Here is an 11,011-nt window from a genome sequence, read left to right as displayed (position 1 = left end):
AGCCACGAGAGCGGGCCGAGCGCCTCGCGCGCTATGGGCCCTGCGCCCCGACGTTCCTGGCGCCCTGCGCGCGCCTGGCCGGGGGCCGTAGCCTCGCGCAACCTGCCCGGGACCTGGGGGCCGCGGCCGCCCCCTCCCCAAGGGGGGCAAGCCCGGCGCACGGGAGAAAGCAGCGGGGCGGCGAGACCCCTCGAAAGCTGGGGGGTCCCGCTCGCTCTCTCGGCCCGAGATGGCTCCACGTGCTGGTGACACATCAGAAAAGCTGCGCGCCCCGCGGCTCCCGGCGGGCGGACGCGGCTAGTGCCCGCCCGTACCACCTCCCAGAGGCGAGCGGATGGCGCCCCGCCCCGGCCCGCCCTGCGCCCGCCCCTCGGCGGCACCGCCCCCGGCTGCGAACCCTTTGCAGCCTTCGGCACCGGCGGGAAAAGAACCGGGCCAGGGGAAGGGTCGGTCCGGAGCCGGGCGCCCCGAACCGGGGCTGCCTGAGCCGCGCCAGGGGTCTGTCCCCGGCCCGGGCGGCCCGACTCGACAGTCTCGAGTGCCTTCCTCCCAGTCACTCAGCCCTTCCCGCCCCCGAGCCCCAGTAATTTTCCCTTTTCCTCCTCTGACCCGTCCGAGCCACTGCCAGCACTTCCTCCCACCAAGGCCGGCTCGGGGGGCCCTCTGCCGGCCGCGGGCATCTCCGGCCGCTCCGCTCCCCGGCCGCGCCCCAGCGCCGGTGGAGCGCCTGCGACCGGCCTCAACTTCCCCTTCTGGAACTTGGGAAACGGTCAGACCCTTCTTTTGCGATAAATCAACGAGATAATAAATGTAAAGGTCCAAGTATAGTAGCCTGCAGCAGTACTTAAGATGTTAATTATGTGTTTTCCACTCCGTGTTCCAGTTAACCTGCAGACAGCCTCTCTTCCTTACTTACGCTTTCTGAAAACTGCAGTTTAAGGGAACTGTGGAGACTGGTGGTGGGGACAGAGAACCTATGAGGCGGAGCGAGAGCTTTCCCAAGATAGGAGGGGGTTCGGAGGTCCGTGGGTTTCCCTTTGGTGGGGACCGATTGCCCCACTCTCTGGAGACAGCAGGACGTGGGGCAGCTGGGATCAGCCTGGACCAGTGGCATCACTAGTGTTGGTGTCACCCAGTGGGGTAACTCATGATGTCACCTCCTCCCCATGGACCTCGTGCCATACCAGACCATACAGAATCCTTAGTAATGTTTTTGGTACTGTTACTCCTAAATTGTAATTTCCGTATCACTCCTCCTTTTCCTTTAATTACTACTTCATTCTCAAAAAAGTTACTGATACAGGTTCACAAATACTAATTACAACACTATGGCTAAAGCATCAGAAAATTTGACAAAATCAGCGACTATAAAAACACCAGCAGCAAAGGTGCTTCTAGCGGGTGCAGACCAAACAACGTGATGTAAAGCATCATTGTAACTGAGTAATAATCACAGCTCTGACCTGAGTGCATTAGAAGGTTCAAAAAGTCAATTGGCATAGAGTTTTAGCCTTGTAGGTATATTGATACATGTAAGCTGGGTTTACAAAAAATGTTTTTGCTGTTTAACTACAGGAACATTTTCATACACAGCCATTTCGGTGTCACCCCTCTGACAGTGTCACCAGGTGCAGTCCAAACCCACCACACTTCCCTAGCACCACCACTGGCCTGGACCATCTTTCAGCCTTTGCCAAGATTCCCAGCCTCAAGAGGGACCAGGACTCTAGGGACCATGGAAGAGGGGGTGATGGGGAAGCCCAAATAACGACTAGGATTGAGTTACTCTGCCAGCCTTTCTTCAGGCGGAGGCCTGGAGTCAGATTTAATTTAAAGAACATAATGTAACCATCTCTTTCTTGGCCTCACGAACCCAAATCATGCCTTAAACCTATTGCAGTGGGGGTTGGGTGGTTTAGCTGCACAATTTGCTGCTCTCCCTTCCTCTCCCCCACCCTCCCCCAGCCCCCCACACACATTGGGATCCCTGGGCAGGACAGACAGATGTGCCAGGAGCAGGTGCTCCCAGGAGAGAGCCATTACAGACAGGGATGGAGGGCAGATGGCGACCAGGCTCTGCAGAGGCGCCCAGTGTCCCGGGGTGGGGTGGGGCCGCTAGCCCCAGGCCTCTGTAATTCCTGTTTTGTGGGAGCCCGGGATTAGAAGGGAAGAAAGAGGAAGATGCCCTGACATTGCTGGTGATGCTGCTGGTGCTGGAGGGGGTCTGGAGCCTGTGCCCTGCCCTCTCTTGCCCTTTTATTGCTCTCTCCAAATCTGACAAACCCTTAGGGTCTCGGAGACTTGAGGAGCCGGTGTCCTGGGGGGATGAAAGGGCAGGGATGTAATGGGTTTACCCCGGCTCTGATCCCAGAGAAGTCCATGGAAGATTAAGATTTGCTCCGAGTCTGAAATCTCCCTGCTACCCCCTGAACACATCAAAGAACACGGCAGTGGGGGCTGCTTAATCCTATCAATGGAATCAAAGCTCAACAAGAAAGGAAATTCTGCAAACTTGAGGCAGCGGCTGGACACTGCTCACAGAAGAAAAACAGATACGGGGGGCCCTGGCCTCCTCCACTGGCAGTTAAGTCCCAGGAAAGATCCAGAGCCAGTCCACAAGGCAACAGTGCCTGTCCTTTGCTTCTTGAGGTGGTCATTGTGGGAAAGCCAAGCACAGAGTCTCAGAAAGCTGGGGCAGTGTGAATGGCTAGCCCCCAGAGGCAGAAAGGTACCCAGAGATGGGATGGGGCTCCCCCAACATCACACAGCTCTGCTAGATCCCAGCTTTACTACGGAATGATGTCATTTACCAGCAGTTCCCACAGTATGGTGCTCTATGTGAGGGTTTAGGTGGAAAATGGATAACGCCTTTGAAAACTTAATATGTATTTTTAAATGTAAATTTTATGAATATTGTTTACTTACAATGAGGCTAAAATGGTTAGAACGAGCCAACCCAAAGGCAAATATTTAGTAATTATTAGTACAAACGGCATTCTGATATGACAAAAATCGTGACCAAACCAAAAACCCGTTGCTGTCGAGTCAATTCTGATTCATAGCAACCCTAAGCACAGAGTACAACTGCCCCATAGGGTTTCCAAGAAGCAGCTGGTGGATTTGAACTGCCGACCTTCTGGTTAGCAGCCAAGCTCTTAACCACTGGGCCACCAGGGCTCCAAAAATTGTGATGGGGGAAGGCAAATTACAAAAGGTAGGAAAACATTCCATCCAACCGTCTTTAGAGAAACACTGCCTTAGAACTTGGCTTTCATACTCTTTCAGTCATGCCTCACGGTAGAAAATACATTTTACACCATGACATACACACACATACTGGTAGTATATGCGTGCATGTATGTATATATGTGTATGTGAGGTCACCATGAGTTGGAATTGACTCTCTACAGCAACTGGTTTTTTGAGGTGTATGTGTGTGTATATATATATTTATATTTATATATAAACAAGTGTTTTGTGAAACAATTCTTATACACTCACATATATTCTGTTATCCTATTTTGTTCCATTAAAAAAATGCTACATGTAGAAATTGTTAAGATTGTGTATGTTTTGTTATATATCTTTTCACCACAATTTTTAAAAAATGCTGCTTATAACCTGTTAAATTGATTTCATAATCTATTTAAGGCCTCTTGCAGCTTGAGAAATACTGTCTTAGAAAATATGGCCTGATGATGATGATGATGATATTGACAGCTCTCAGTTAGTGAGAAACTTCTAGGTGCCAGGACCCTGTGCTGAGAACTTCTCCTTACGATCTCACAATGACCCTAGGAAGTAGGTCATTATTACCCCCATTTTACAGATGAAATTACTTGCCAGGATCACTGGGCCGGTAAGTATAGACCTAAGACCAGCACCTCCAACTCCTCCCTGGTCTAAGGCACTTTCTACACCTCACCCTGCCCTCCTAAGTAGATATCTCAGAAATGCCCAGTCTCAAGATCATTTGTGCCACTTTTGCTCTTCCCACAATGTACTCTGCCTCTCCAGCTCTGCCCCGTGCCTTCTGCCCTTCTTGCCCCCATAAGTGACCCCCAGTAGTCAGGCTCCTCCGCAGGTTATCCACAGAGCCCTGAGGTGGGGATGGGGGTGGTGTGTTGTGATGTGGACAATTTTAATGCCCCTGCCACCTTTCAAGACTGGCGTACACATCCATTTCCATGCCTGGAAGAGATCAACCAAACTTGCGGACCAAACCCCAGAGTCTGTGGGGCCTGCAGGGCCTCTCTGCCCAAGGAGAGCTGGAGTCACTGACCTCCCTCATTCTAGGTTCTTCCTAGACCTTCCCTGGCCACCCTATTTTAAATTGCAGCCCCCCACTCTGCCTCACCTTTCACTTCTGATCACCCATCCCAGATTTTGTTTTCCTTCTATAGCCCTTGTCCCCTCTAATGTGCCAGATATTTTATTCATTTATTTTAAATATACCCTTTTTCGCTGCTGCTGATCTCTGCCCTCAGCCCCCAGAACGTAAGCTCCACAAGGGCAGGGATTGTTGTCTCGTTCATACACTGCTATGTCCCAGTGCCTGGCATATAGTTCCCACTCGGTAAATACTTGGCGAACACACTTCAGACCTGCATGCACTGCCTGAGAACCCAGCTTTGCATCACTGGGTGAGCTTGGCTGCTCCAAACCCTCCCCAGCAGCCCCTGCTGGGTCTTAAGCAAGAGGGACAGAGGTGCCCCCTTCAACACATGTTGATTTCACCAGTTTCCTCTCAGAGGGTAACTATATCCCCCAAGGAGAGGAGGGCAGACCTTCACTGTGGCCCCCAGTGCCTGAACCCACGCCAGCTACGTAAGAGCAACACCATGTCCACTGTACTGAGTCTCTGCTAATGATGAACATCTGACTTCCCTCTAGCAGTGCATAAAGGGATGTGAAGTGGCAGGCAGGAGTGAGAACCCCTATTTTACAGATGGGGAAACTGGGCTTAGGGAGATGCGATGACTTACCCAAGGTCACTCCGCACTGAGCTCTGTCCATTAAACGTCCTCTTCTTGTCTGCCCAGCCCCGTCGGATTCTACTCCTACAGTTAGGAATGTATTGGGTTTTTGTCGCTTTCTGCCATCAGTGAGAAGGGACTCTGGTGGAAGACACAAGATCCCGGTGACCAGACGAGAAAAGGGCTGCAAATAATCTGAAGTATTCTGTATGGGGCCATGGGGCTGATTTTCTCAGCACATTTTGCTCAGGTGGCAGTTTACATGGATTTGGTTTGTCTGAGCCCATATGTTTTGGAAAGAGCGAGAGCCTCAAAGCTCAGCGGAAAGACAGGCTGGGAATGAAATCTTCACTGCGGAAAAGCCACGCAGGGATCACCAGTCTTGGGGCCTGATCGATAAGTGCACCCTTCGATAAGTAATTCCCTGCCTCTAGGCCTCAGCTGGAGTCCCTGGGTGGTGCAAACAGTTATGTGCTCAAGTACTAACAGAAAGGTTGCCGGTCCAAACCCACCCAGAGACACCTTGGAAGAAAGGCCTGGTGATTTGCTTCCGAATGGTCACAGCCATGAAAACCCTACGAAGTGCAGTTTACCTCTGCGCACGGGATTGCCATGAGTCGGAATCCACTTGACTTGATGGCAACTGGTTTGGTTTAGTTTTATTTATTTATTTATTTTGGGGGTGGGGAGGCTCAGTTTCCTTACTGAAAAAATTAAGACTGGTTTTCTCTTTGACTTCTCCCAGCTCAACTAACTGTTCTATGACTGTAGGAAGAGGTGTTGCTCTTTCCAAATGCTGATTTCCTTCATTCATTCAGCCAACATTTAAAGAGCCCCTTTATCTAACTGCAGCCCCTCCTCCCGCCTCACCCTTCATTTCTGATCACCCATCCAGATTTTTTTTTCCTTCTATAGCCTTTGTCACCTCTAATGTGCCAGATATTTTATTCATTTATTTTAAATATAGCCTTGAGAAAACTCAAGGAACAGCAGAGGGCTAGATTCCACACAAAGGAGTCAGTTCTCTCCAGGTATGATAATGATCTCAGCAATGTCAAGGTTATCCTTTGAGTTCAGTTTTCCTGGACTGGGGCTGAGGGTGTATGGGGAGGAGGCAGGTAGCCTGATGCTCTGTTTGGCTGTGCCCTCTGAGCATGGCCTCAGGAGTTAGGCCGAGGGTGGCCGCAGCTCCTAGAAAGCGAGGTCGCACAGTGATCCATATAATGGCCCAGGGTTCCAGCCACCTCACTCATCCCCCTGCACAGAATCCTCTGGAAGGCTTTCAGTGGTACCCCTGAGGGTTATTGTATTGTTGTTAGGTGCAGACCCTATAGGACAGAGCAGAACTGCCCCCATAGGGTTTCCAAGGAGCAGCTGGTGGATTTGAACTGCCGACCTTTGGAACGGCCTACCTCTGAGGGTAGGGTAAAAAAATAAACAACAACAAAAAAAATTGCCTTCCAGTTCATTCCGACTCATGGCAACCCCATGTGTGTCAGACTAGAACTGTCTCCATACGGTTTTCAGAAGTAGATCGCTAGGCCTTTCTTCTGACTTGGATGGAGCAATTAACTGTTCACATTACCCAGGGACTCCTGAGGACAGGGTAAGTGTCTGGAAAATATTACAGCCCTCGGTCCAGAGGTTAAGCCTTCGGCCACAGCCATGAGTCTTATCTTTGCCCTTGCCTTCTATGACTAAATTAAATCTTGTCATTAAGTCCCCTCTGTGTGTGTGTGGTGGTCACTGTGATGTGCTACCCCTTCAAGGAAGGACTTGTTGCCCCAGCTGCTGGGAGTGCTGTTAACAGACCTCCCTCTGCTACCAGTCCCTTCAGGGATTGCCTCAGCTGGAGACAGCCACCTAGTCTAAGGTCATGCCCCTTCCTGGACAGCCATGTCCAATGAGTGCTGGGGAAAGGGGCCTCTCCCTCTGCTCACACCTGCTTCCCATCCTTCCACAGGTGCAATAACATCCTGTACACTCCATCTAGGAGTCTGCCTCCTGGGAAATCCAGTCTGTGACAGTGTGTGTCTGCATCCCTCCCTTGTTCCCAAAGCCTGAGTATCATAGTCAAGTCCCATGATTATTTGCTTTTCCTATTGATCAGGAATGAATATTAGACAGGTGAAGTGCCAGCTTGGCTCCCAGGCCAGCAAGAAATAGGCCATCTCCTGGGTTCGTGTCAAGGTAATAATGAAGATGTCTTTTCCAGATTTGTGCTCATCCTGGAAAGAGCTTAATCTATGTGGTGAAGGTAGAGCTTTCTGGATAACCTTGAGAAAACCACCACCCTTCTCTTTGCCTGTTTCTGGGTCTGTAAATTAAGAGGGTTGGATGGTTGCTTTCATTCTTATCATTCCATTTTTCCAAATTAGTAACGTTTGTCCCCAGGGGTGAGGATCTTAAGGGTTTGCTAATAAAGCTATCTATAGAAAATGAGTATTTGTTTCTTATATTGAAGCCACATTTTACTTGCAGATTCAAGGGGCGACAGGGCACAGAAAAGCACCTCTGCTTGCTTAGCTGCAACCCAGATCATCATATATGACTGTCAAAAGACTGAGTCAGGGCAGAAGTACTCAAGATCTTGTGGTGCTCTGGTGAATTCCTATTCATCCTCCAGAACCCAGCCAAGATGTCACCTCCTCAGGGAAGATTCCCTGACCCTCCCAGAAGGGATTTATCTTGTGCCAGGGCTCTGTACCAGGTGCTGGAAATACAGACATGAGTGACAGAAATGAGAGAGACACTCATGGGCCTAAAGGACTTCCCAGCTATGTGGAAGACAAAGGGGGCCCAAGAAGAAACCAGGTGACTCATTACCTTCACGGTTTTGCCAAAGGCTTTGAACCTAACTCTGATCCACTCTCTGGATCAGCTAGCTAATTTGCAGGAAATACCAAGGACAGAGGAACCTGTTGAACCGCACGAAGAGTTTGCAGTCAGCAATATCTAGACTGTGGGAAACTCTACAGGTCAAACGACTTAGTTTCCTCAACAGATACACTGCAGGCAAATGAAAGGGAAAGAAGAGAATCCTACTGATTTAAAAAAAAAAAAAAAACTTAAAAGACATAGCAATTAATAAAAACGATCAAAGCTAAACGGTTGTTATTAGCTGCTGTTGAGTTGACCCTCAACTCATGGCAACCCCATGTACAACGGGATCCAACTGTTGTGATCTGTAGGGTTCTCATCGGCTGATTTTCAGAAGTAGATCGTCAAGCCTTTCTTAAAAATGCAAGGAAATGATTACTATAAAAGTTGGGGGTATGGTGACTTATGGTGTGAGGGAGGGGGCACATGGAAGGGCTTCTGGGGTGTCTGGCAAAGTTTTCTGACCTGCATGCTGTTCCCCTCTATAAGTCGTTAAGTCATTCCTTTGATCTGTGTGGTTTTTGAATCTGTGTTTTCTTTTACAATGAAAAGATTTTAAAATATGTATCTATCTCCAGGCTGGAATATTGGACCAAAACAGACAGCATGTGGCATAATATATACTTGCCAAACTCTGCTTTTTAAGTTAAATCATATTCACGCACAGGAAGGAAGAAGCCTAACCTAGTTTGTATTTTTAAAAATATCCTGGAGGTTTTAGCTGCCCACAAATGACTGTGTCTGCCTTCGTGGCTCCCAAACTACAGTACCGGAGGCCCTCTGTTCTGTTCTGTTCTGTTCTGGGGGGAGCAAATGGGAGGCGATCTGAGCAAGTGGAAACTGGTGATGGGGAGGGGGCATTGCTCTAGCCCTGCCCAGCAGGGAGGATTGATCATAACTCTCTGGGTGGGGGAGCCAGGGTCCTGTAGATCCCGTCCCAAGGTTGCATTGCCCAGGCCTGACTGTGAAAGGGGCCACTATGATTCACCACCTTGGCAGCCATGAGCGAGATGGGTGGGGTGGCTTGAGGTTCCCTCACTTCTCCCACGGTCTAGGCTCTGAGGTAGAAACTTAGAATTTCAGGCCATAAGGCATTTAGGAAACATGTCCTTCAACTTTTGAATGTTGCAAAAAAGGTAGTTGAGGTCCGGGAATGCAAGCGATTTAAATGGGGGTCATGCAATGAACCCCACCTAGGTGTCTAGACCAGGTGCCCCTTCTGCTCCTGCTGAAACTTCACCGTACTAGGTTTCCCATGTGGCACTGGTGCTCTGGGGTTGACCTTGCAGGCATCAGTCTTTTTCCACTGTGACTGTAAAATCAGTGTAGATAACCGCTAGCCTTCAAGGCAGTCTCAAGACCTCTCTTCCAGGTTCACCTTGGTGCTTGTGTCTGAACTACCTTTGCTTTCATCTCCTCTCCCTGACCTTGAACTGGAATCCATACTTGCCCTCTGCCTCTGGCCCTTCACCTTTGGGGGCCTGTTTCCCTAACATCTGTATATTGATCTCTTCTGTACCTTGACCCTCTTTCGTTGACTTTGACTTGGCTCGCTGGCTCCCCTCCCTTGGAGTGGAATTCTCTGCTTCAACTGTTCTAGGAAACCTAATGTCCAGCCTCTGAGCTCCTCACCAGGAATCCGCATTAAGGGACAAAATTCAAGGCGATATCCAGTAGTCCAGGACCTTTCTCCTTCCTATGCCTGAATAGGAAAACCTGGTGGTGTAGTGGTTAAGAGTCTAGCTGCTAACCAAAAGGTTGGCAGTTTGAATCCACCAGGTACTCCTTGGAAACCCTATGGGGCAGTTCTACTTTGTCCTACGGGATCGCTATGAGTTGGCATCGACTCTATGGCAATGGATTTTTTTTTTTTTTAAATGCCTGAATAACTGGAATCTGTCTAGGCTAAAGAAGCACTAGTCAGAAAGGGCCTGGATTTGCACTGATGACCCTGACACCCCAGCTCAGCATTCCCTTCAAAGGTCAAGAGCATTTCTTCCATTTATTGGAATCTTACAGAAAAGGTCAGTATTTCCCTGCTGCCGAGCCCCACATCCTGTATTCTGACAACCCTAGAACTCAGCCCCAAAAAGACTCCACTGACATTCAATTCACCCAAAGTTCCTCATGGTCATCGGTGCAATGAGACCTTGGGAAAAGGAAATGTGATTCTGGTCCACATTAACAGAAGTATGAGATGAAGAATAAGGGAGAAGTTCTATATCTGGAGTAGTATGTTCTCTGCTGAGTGTCACAACTTAGAGAGGGACGGCAGACTGGAGTGTATCAAAAAGAAAGTCCAGGAATAGGGGCACTCAAAGCAGTTATAATAAACGGGGCTGTTTATCCTAGGAAGGATTTGAGGCGTGTAATAACTGTCTAGGAAGGCCCGTGGGTTTTACAGGCAGGAGCCAGACTCAATGGGTCAGTCCATCAGGGCTGGGAAAGCAATAAGCGCCCACCAGCTGAACGATGCGGTTGGCTTCCTAGACAAGAAGGCAGGCGGGGTAGGGGGGCTACGGCCTGGATAACTCACTCGAAACTGAACAAGGAAGAACCAGAAACACCGCGCCCGAAACTCAAGCGTCCTTTTTGAAGGGTCCCCTAGTCCGCAACACACGCAAAAGGAGCGGACCGCGAGTCCCCACCGGCGGCAGCACTGCCTAGCGCGGGCCTTCACCTCAGGCCTCAGTGTTCCTTCCCATCGGTAACACCGGGAGACGATGGCTGCCCTGCGGCTGGAAGAGGAACTGCGGGAGCAGGAGACACCGGCCAGGGCGCAGAAGAGCGCGGTGCGGCCGGTACCGGATCGCGCGCAAGTGGGCCCTTGGATTCCCGCAACCCAGGAGCGGCGCCTACGCTTGTCACCCCTGGTCTAGAGAGAAGCGGGAAGGGAATGACGGACGTCGCTGTGTTTCTGAGCAGGATTCGAAAAGTAAAAACGTACCGCGTGGAGGAGGGGAACGGATAACGCACGAGAGGGGATCACAGCCCCACGGCCGAACCCCTAGCCTCTAGTCCTAGGCACGGACGGGGTTCGAACCCGCGATCTTCGGTTTACGAGACCGACGCCTTACCACTTGGCCACCGCGCCTGACAGCCGAGCGAACGGTGGAAGCTCTCAGTGGAGGGGAGGTGGTGGCGGGCGCGCGGGA

General features: G+C 50.3%; 1 non-coding gene across 1 annotated transcript; it reads right to left on the bottom strand.

The window, feature by feature from the left end:
* Window positions 1-10,878: 10,878 nt before the first annotated feature.
* On the bottom strand, window positions 10,879-10,950 carry TRNAT-CGU (transfer RNA threonine (anticodon CGU)). The gene has a single exon. It is a non-coding gene; the product is annotated as a tRNA-Thr (tRNA).
* Between the last annotated feature and the right edge of the window lie 61 nt (window positions 10,951-11,011).

This window comes from Trichechus manatus, unplaced genomic scaffold, assembly GCF_000243295.1.
Source record: "Trichechus manatus latirostris isolate Lorelei unplaced genomic scaffold, TriManLat1.0 scaffold00138, whole genome shotgun sequence".
NCBI classification, from domain to species: Eukaryota; Metazoa; Chordata; class Mammalia; order Sirenia; family Trichechidae; genus Trichechus; species Trichechus manatus.
This window is presented reverse-complemented; position numbering and strand designations above follow the sequence as displayed.